Genomic DNA, 9,659 nt, shown 5'->3' with positions numbered 1-9,659 from the left:
TGCAAATTCCTAAACAGGGGCAATTCTAGGATTTCAATCTTAGGGGGGGGGGCTCAGTCCCCAATGGCACTATTAGATTATGTATGACACTCTTTAGTGTCCCCTGATAGTGTTTTGTCTTTTTTTATTTATTTATTTTTACTGTTATTACAATAAATATCACATTTAGCTTGGTTGATCTTTAGTGGAGTGAATTAACTCAGATGATGTTTCTCTGTATGTCATTAACTCGTGAGTCTTTTGAATTCGTTTAAAAGAGAAAATCATTTCGAAAAGAGATTTTAATTTCAATAGAATAAGCCTGGTAAAATACAGGTATTTAATATTAAAGATTAGTTAGATTGGGGCCTGGGTAGCTCAGTGGTAAAGACACTGGCGACCACCCCTGGGGTTTGCTAGTTCGCTAGTTCAAATCCCAAGGCATGCTGAGTGACTCCAGCCAGGTCTCCTAAGCAACCAAATTGGCCTGGTTGCTAGGGAGGGTAGAGTCACATGGGGTAACCTCCTTGTGATCCTATAATGTGGTTCTCGCTCTTGGTGGGACATGTGGTGAGTTGAGCATGGTTGCCGCAGTGAAGCCTCCACACGCGCTATGTCTCCGTGGCAACGCACTCAACAAGGCATGTGATAAGATGCGTGGGTTGACGATCTCAGACGTGGAGGCAACTGGGATTTGTCCTCCGCCACCCAGACCAATGTGAATCACTACATGACCACGAGGACTTAGAGCATTCCAAGAATTGGGTATTCCAAATTGGGAGAAAAAGGGGAAAAAAAAAAATAAAATAAAAAACAGATTAGCTAGATTTGTTCACTTATTCGCTTAGAAACCATTTTTGCGCCAGAAGGTGGCAACAAAGTCTTGTAAGTGTTTTAAGTCATTAAACCATTGATAAAGCACAGAAACATTCATGACCGAAACAAGTCTAATTATACTTTTTTCAAATCAGCGTGTCTACTAAGAGACTTTAGCCGTGTTTAAATATCATATGCGTATTCCTTGCAAATCACAACAAAGCATATCATTTTGTGAACTGTGCATGACCATCGAGGAATATACAAAAATTACGACATAGCCTAAAAGTAATTACAAGCTTTAATTACGTCCCGATGTCATTGTAATGTCATTAGTCACGCTTTTGCTGCTGCATATTTCAGCACAAGTGTCTTAATCTATTTAATATATATATATATATATATATATATATATAATTTTATATCAGCATTATTGGGCACACACAGCAGTCATAATAGTCATTACATTAATATAAATACATAAAGTATATAATATATTTATCATTACAATTTAAGTCTAATTTAATTGTTGAATCCTAAAAGCCAAAAGAAAAAACATATATTTATTTATTTTTGTTTTTAATTAGATAATATACATTATTGTACAAAATGTATCATATTTTAATACTAAACACTTATTTTAATTCATCGATGCAATGTTTGCAAGCTGGAGACAGTAAATAAAAGAAGCTCTGTATGCTGGCGTTAATGCCGAAAATGAGTCATACCTGTCGCTTCATTCTGTACTCTGACATCTCTTATAAAACAATCTTAAAAGGAAAGTTTAGTGTAAAAATGAGAAGACTTTGGTTTGGTTTGCTGACATCGGGTTGGCTGACATGTCTTTAGGAGGCGGGGCTTGAGAGAGAGGGCATGTGCTCTAATTTGTCAGTGGATAAAATGGCTATATCGACGGTTACAGCACCTTTTATTTACTTTTCTTAGTTGAAATAATCACTTGGTCAAAGGAACCTATTAAAAAAAAAAAAAAAAACATGGCATTTATTAACCTTGGCTGTTCATAAAATAATCATATATCCTTTAAATACATCATTCTTCCATAGACAACACATCATTAACAGTCATGAATAGATGACATTTATGGTCAGTTAATTAAATAAATAAATAGATAAGCAAAAATATGGTGGATGTGGTTGGAATATGAATTTTTAAAGATGCCATTATCAATAAACTAAACTTGTTCCATCTCTGAAGGGACTGAAATAATAAACTGTACTTTTTCAACACCTCTCCTCCAATCACCTGGCTCCATTTTGGAATATAATGCCCACTTTTCACTTTCCAATCAATTCCCAGTGGATACAATCAAGTCCCACCCCACACTTGTTGAATATCCTTTTGCACTCAGAAATATGTCATTTTATGGAAATAAATGGGATGTGATTTTAATGAAGAGGGTTAGCTTGTCATTTGATTACATTTCACTAAATAATTTATTTGCTCAAAATGATCAATTAATAATATTATTTTTTTCCCCCCATTAGCTTTTTGAAGAGGAGTTTCTACTGCTGTGTCAAATTTAATTACATTTTTCCTATCAGTGCATCAGGTGGTTTGTATGCATATTTGAGATTCAGTCTACTGTCCAACAAAGCCAAAATGATGAGAAGGGCATAGCTCCAAAAAGGGGCGTTGGCTCCAAACAGCTATTAAAGATATAGGGAGCCCCTAACCTGACCCTTTCCCTAAACATAACCCTTTTCAAGTTGGCGCAACCCCCTTTTGGAGTAACCCCACCCCCTTTTGGAGTAACCCCGCCCTCTTTTGGAGATTCCGCCCCATTTGGAGGTATCTGGCCTGCAGCTATACTTACTTGAAAATGATCAAATTACAAACACTGCAACTGAGACAAAAAAAATGCGTCAAAGTATTTTGTTTGTCCATCCAAATGTTTTTTTTTTCAGAATCTGTGTATAGTTGAGCCAAACCCTTCTGTCACAGGAAAGATTATCTAAGAGACGTAATTTCAGACACAAGTCAGTTTTGACTAAATGTAGTATTAGTTACATCGTTTTTCATTTGCATGTCATTAAAGGTGTTGTAAACAATTTTAGCCGTTCTACAATTTCCACAAGCTGAGCCGTTGAATTAGCCACGTCCCCTCTTTCCAAAACACTGCACTCCAAAGATACCAAATTAGCTTTATTGAGACCGACATCATGCAGAAACGGTTGTTAAAAACAACAGCAGCAAAATAGCGCCCTCAACTGACAACTGTTATGAACAACATGACATAAAAATGGCATTAAGCCTCAATAATCCACTGAAACAGCAATACAATGAGAATGTGCAAAATGATTGACAGGCAGAAAGCGTCATTGTCTGCGGCTCGCAATCACATATTTGTTTGTTGTTTACAGAGTCCAGAGTTGTCACAGAGACTGGTGAGATATCTCACGACACTTATTTCATTAATATCTTTCAGGGAGTAAGCACATTTTTCGCATACCTTTCCATGAAAAAAATCGCAGCACCTCTAAAGTCTTGACATTTTGCCTTTTTTTGTGGCACTGAAAGTTTAGGCTTATTTCACTTGATAGATTTCATAAAGGTTGTAATGAAGACAGTGTTGGAGAAATGAGCGCCACTTTGTGTTTCTCTGGTGGAATATCAAATAGCCTCGTCAATAATCTAAATGTGAATCAGAGTGTTAGAGGGATTTAGAAATTTGTACGAAATGCTTTGAGGAAACATTATATAATAGCCCACTTTGTCACACAGCAACCATTTAATATTAAAATGCCAGTGTAGGGTTTGGAAAATGATTCAAAATGCCTTTGCAAGAGGTGAAGTATGCAAGGGAGGAAAACTGTCATTTCCACATTTGGTTTGTAGAACCTCTGATGAAAAATGTCTCTGGTTAGGTAGAAATTGGCAGAATATTGGCCTTAAGCTAAACATATTCCTTATAAACAGTACATACGTTGCATCTACCTACATGCACATATATGCAAACAAACAAATATACACATTTACAATAATATTTTTAGGTCTGTCTGTCTGTCTGTCTGTCTGTCTGTCTGTCTGTCTGTCTGTCTATCTATCTATCTATCTATCTATCTATCTATCTATCTATCTATCTATCTGTCTGTCTGTCTGTCTGTCTGTCTATCTACCTGTCTGTCTGTCTATCTACCTGTCTGTCTATCTACCTGTCTGTCTGTCTATCTACCTGTCTGTCTATCTATCTATCTATCTATCTATCTATCTATCTATCTATCTATCTATCTATCTGTCTGTCTGTCTGTCTGTCTGTCTGTCTGTCTATCTATCTATCTACATGTCTGTCTGTCTGTCTGTCTATCTATCTATCTATCTATCTATCTATCTATCTATCTGTCTGTCTATCTACCTGTCTGTCTGTCTGTCTGTCTATCTACCTGTCTGTCTATCTATCTATCTGTCTGTCTGTCTATCTATCTATCTATCTATCTATCTATCTATCTATCTATCTGTCTGTCTGTCTGTCTGTCTGTCTGTCTGTCTATCTACCTGTCTGTCTGTCTGTCTGTCTATCTATCTATCTATCTATCTACATGTCTATCTATCTATCTATCTATCTATCTATCTATCTATCTATCTATCTATCTATCTGTCTGTCTGTCTGTCTGTCTATCTACATGTCTGTCTGTCTGTCTATCTATCTATCTGTCTGTCTGTCTGTCTGTCTATATATCTGTCTGTCTGTCTGTCTATTTTATCTGTCTGTCTGTCTAACACTACATACATGACTAGATGTTTTCCTTTGTAATTTCAAGATTCATTTGCAGAATTCCGTGTGTAGGGATTCTGTTGGATATTTGTCCAATCTAGTGTAGTTGGGGGCGTATTACAGAAAGCTTCCTAAGTTAAAGGGATAGTTCACCCCAAAATAAAAATTCAGTCATTGTTTACTCACCCCTGTGTTGTTATAACACTATATGACTTTCTTTCTTTTTCTGAACACAAAGGGAGAAATTGTGGAAAAATGTTGTGCTCAGTGATGTCACAATGGCAGTTTATGGTGACCACCTCTTCAAGCTTCAAAAGAACACAAAAGTATAATTCAGAAGTCTAGTAAATTATATCATGAGACTCATGATTGTTATGAAAGCATACGAAAAGGTTTGGTGAGAAACAAACTGAAATCTAATGTATTATTTAGTGAAAATGTTCACTGACTGTTGATCATGATAGGGCACGAGAGCAACAGTTCATGCAGCCCCTCGAGACATTGGGGCATTCAAGCGAAAATTAATTTAGTTTTTCTAAAAACAGGTCCTCCACAGCGATAGTGACAACAGAACAGAACACAACTGCACACAAAACAGAGAACAGAACTTACTAAACATGCCTGAAGAGTTTGTAGTCGAAGAATTTATGCATTTCTATGCCCAGCCTTATTTTTTTGAATGGAGTATTTGGAAATGAAACAGAAACATAGAGGAGGCTACAGGCAGCCACGGTCACACCGTGTCCTAACCTGATGACAAACGACATGCAATAAAAAGTATATTTTATATGGTAATCAGAGTTCTTGTCCTAACCAGCAGTGACGAGCGACGGTCCATTCCATCGATCACTTGTTTTCTATTTTCGGCATCAGGCGGGTAACTCCGTCTGTTGTGAACTGGCAGAACTTACCAAAAACATACAAACAAATAGGGCTGGGCATAGAAATGCATCAATTCTTCGACTACAAACTCTTCAGACATGTTAAGTAAGTTCTCATGTTATCACTAAGCACAAAATTTTTTCACAATTTTCTCCCTTTGTGTTAAGAAAAAGAAAGAAAGTCATATAGGGTTATAACAATACAGGGTGAGTAAACAATGACTGAGTTTTCATTTTAGTGTGAACTATCCCTTTAAGTTTTAAGTTAAGATCTGTGCTGCGTTTCCCAATAACGATTGATCTTAGCGGTTAAGAGCGTTTTCTAAGAACGATTTAATCAACTTACCATGTGCCCCATTGAGTGCGAAAACCACTTAATCATGACCACGAGGAGGTTACCCAATGTGACTCTACCCTCCCTAGCAACCAGGCCAATTTGGTTGCTTAGGAGACCTGGCTGGAGTCAGTGGAGTCAATCAGCATGCCCTGGATTCAAACTCATGACTCCAGGGGTGGTAGTCAGCATCAATACTCACTGAGCTACCCAGGACCATGCATTCATTATTATTATTATTATTATTATTATTATTATTATTAGTCTTTTCGGTTAAAAAATATATAAAATAAAATGAAGGTATACTGATTTTAAATGAGCATATAGTGTAGCTCTAGGTATTTAAATTGTATCAGGTGTAATATTGCGTTTGTCCTGCAGGTGTCTGCATAAGTCTGTGTCCTTATGATGCTCTTAGCGCTGTACGATTATTCCAGAGCACTCGTAAATCTACAAGCATTTTCAAGTATTACTTAAGTTACGATGCTTTTGGGAAACGAGGCCCTGAGCAGTTAATGTAGGATTTTTCACAAATTCATTACAGAAGCAAATCATATCTTGATTTAAGATTCTTCATCCGCTCCATCCATAGAGATACTTACAGAACATAGATGCCTTATTCAGCTGGTTTGGACATATTTCACAGGAGTTTGTAATTAAATTTAGTGTTTTGTCGTCAAAGCGCAGCACATCATTTGGGTCTTCCAAAAATGTTTCCACCATCAAACTTTGCTGTTCTGCATTTTGTATCATTAATAAATGTAGCACCGTTCTCTGACGGTTCTATAGTCTTGTTCAAGTTAGTATAGAAAAGTTTTCAGTTATGACGCCAGTGGGGTTATCCGTAGTTAGAAGACTTTTTTTTTTAAAGATTTTTGGCAAGTTAGGTATGCTTCTGTAATACTCTTTTCCTATCTGCAGTTATGATAAGATAATGCATTCAGGAAATGTTATTCTGTATTAGCTAAAGTTAGGATCTTTCTGTAATACTTCCTCTGATCACTAAGTGGACCCCATACCTCACTTTCATGCAGTGATATGGGCTGTATAACACTATTAAAGATTGTACACCAGATTGGAATTGGTAATTCAATATTATAGAACTTTTTCTTAATATAATAGAGCTCTTTGAGCTTTTTCTTTAAGTGTATTCACTGCCATATTGATACTCCCTGATGCAGTTATAATCAGGCCTAGATAAGTCAAATATACTGGATCAAGTGCTCTAGGGCAGTGCTGCTTTGAGAGAACTCGTCTGTCTTTTCTGTACATGATTTTATAGTGATTATATTCAAATTAATGAGGTAATGTAATGTCTACATCTTCTATATACAGGTAGACTGTGTTAGACAGTTATAGACGCTGTCAGTCAGATTATCAACATGGAAAGCCAGCACTAGTGAACAATATACATATGCAGTTAAAAGAGATTAATACATGATGGCACATTGTAAAAATAACAAACAATCATAAATAATATTTACTTATAAGCTAGAGCATAAATTTTTACATGTAGAATTTACTGAATAGTTTCACGTTCATGCTTAAATTAAGTAACTGTAGAAAGTACTTAATCTTTTCTGCTATATTTACACCAAATATTTCTTAATTTTATTCAGTGTGATTGATTAGAAGTTTTGTTACTTTGTGGTTCTTTGGTAATCATTCCATATACCTAACAGATAATCGTTTCTTACAAATGAACATTTTCAGGATAATCACGATATAGCTTAAAATTCTGCAGTTTCAGTTTGAGCAACACTAGATATATTCAGTTTCTTTCTTAAGCTCAAGTTACTCGGACAGTTATGTGAAAAAATGGTCAAACATCCAAATAAGCTGATCATATATACAGTAATGTGCAATTAAATACTATCAGTGCAATTCCAATGCATCTGATTATTTTGTGTATTAAAATGTGTATATTGTGTGCAAATTCTGTATATAGTTCATACTCTACTTTGCATCATATCATATCAGTGCAACCTACTTCATCTGTCTGTTTACACTCTATGCTGTTTACATTACCACGAACATTAGCATATTGTACAATTTAATGCTGTATCACACCCAGACAAGTAATATTGCTTTGGTCACACAACCAAACATTGAATTATCATCAGTAATAATCTGCCACAATATTTAGGTCATCATAAGCCAAAGCCTTTCAAACATCCATCACAATAAACACACATGCGGTCACATAGTGTTATGTGTTTAAAACTGAGCATACAGTATACTGAAGTGTGCATCAGTCAGATGTCAGACGTGAGTGGTTGGGAATATTAAGGTCAAGGCACACAGGGGCATGCACAGAGACTGACTGTGTTTGTCCTGAACTCTCCTCTTCCACTAAAAGCAGCTGTTTTCACTCATTTACCAATGTGGACTCTTTAAATCCACCCCAGCTTAAATTCAGATGGAATTTGTTTGATGTACCAAAGAAAGTTTAAAGCAAGCTTGAAGTGCAGGAAAAATCTCTGCGGGGATTCTGGTTCCTATTTAATTTGATATACTGTTCAGTGTTCAGAGTTCAAAAGAGCTGTAAGGAGTGTAAGAATACGCATAAACAGTGGCAGTTCTGGCTTACTTGGTGCCCTAGGTGAGATCCGATGTGGCGCCCCCCTTTGTCATATATATATATATATATACTGTATATAGATAGATAGATAGATAGATAGATAATTTCTGTGCAGTTCTGTTTAAACTTATCCAAGCACACAGGGCCTCCATGAGAGGTAGAATTGGTCAAAAAAAAAATTAAGGTGGGACCTGTTTCAGTTTCACGTGGGAATGATCGTATTTACGAGTTAAGAGCACCTGAATGCAAGGGTGTAGATTTGTCTTGAATATTGGGTGGTTGCAGCTTGAAGCATTTACATGTTTCCATTGATCATGCTATAAATATTGGGGTAGTTGTACTTGCTTGTTTTGATTATTGGGGTTGTGAAATTGCAAAACAGGTCGGTTATTTCCGACTAAAATCACTTGAATGCACATCAGATTTTATTTATGATTTCTGACCTCGAAAGTATGAACTTCCCAGGAGGATTTGAATGCACCAGAAAGGTAAATTGTACTAAGAAAGAAACAGTTGGGGGGGCCTGGGTAGCTCAGCGAGTAAAGATGCTGACTATCACACCTGGAGTCACAAGTTCGAATTCGGGGTGTGCTGAGTGACTCCAGCCAGGTCTCCTAAGCAACCAAATTGGCCCGGTTGCTAGGGAGGGTAGAGTCGCATGGGGTAACCTCCTCATGGTCGCCATAATGTGGTTCTCGCTCTCGGTGAGGCGTGTGGTGAGTTGTGCGTGGATGCCGTGTGGTGAGTTGTGCATGGATGCCATGGAGAATAGCGTGAAGCCTCCACACGCGCTACGTCTCCGCGGTAACACGCTCAACAAGCCACGTGATAAGATGCGCGGATTGATGGTCTCAGAAGCAGAGGCAACTGAGATTCGTCCACCTCCACCCGGATTGAGTCACTACGCCACCACGAGGACTTAGAGCGCATTGGAAATTGGGCATTCCAAATTGGGGAGAAAAGGGGAGAAAAAAAAAAAGGAATTGTTTTTTAAATTACATGAACAGGTTGTGTGACATGCCCTCATTCTCGAAAACCATGAACAAAACTACACAGGGTCAAAGAAAATATGACCCAGACTATTTTAAAGGTGCTGGAAGCGTTTTTAGTCGTTCTAGAATTCCCTAAAGCTGAGCCGTTTGATTAGCCACGCCTCCTCTTTCCAAAACCCCGCTCTCCAAAGATACCAAATATGGTTTATTGAGACCGATATCGCACAGAAACAGTTGTTAAAAACAACAGCAGTAAAATAGCGCCCTCAACTGACAACTGTTATGAACAACATGGCATAAAAATGGCATTAAGCCTCAATAATTTACTGCAACTACAATACTG

Source organism: Myxocyprinus asiaticus, chromosome 10 (genome assembly GCF_019703515.2).
Source record: "Myxocyprinus asiaticus isolate MX2 ecotype Aquarium Trade chromosome 10, UBuf_Myxa_2, whole genome shotgun sequence".
Lineage (NCBI taxonomy): Eukaryota > Metazoa > Chordata > Actinopteri > Cypriniformes > Catostomidae > Myxocyprinus > Myxocyprinus asiaticus.
The sequence above is the reverse complement of the archived record's forward strand: the minus strand, read 5'-3'. Positions refer to the sequence as shown.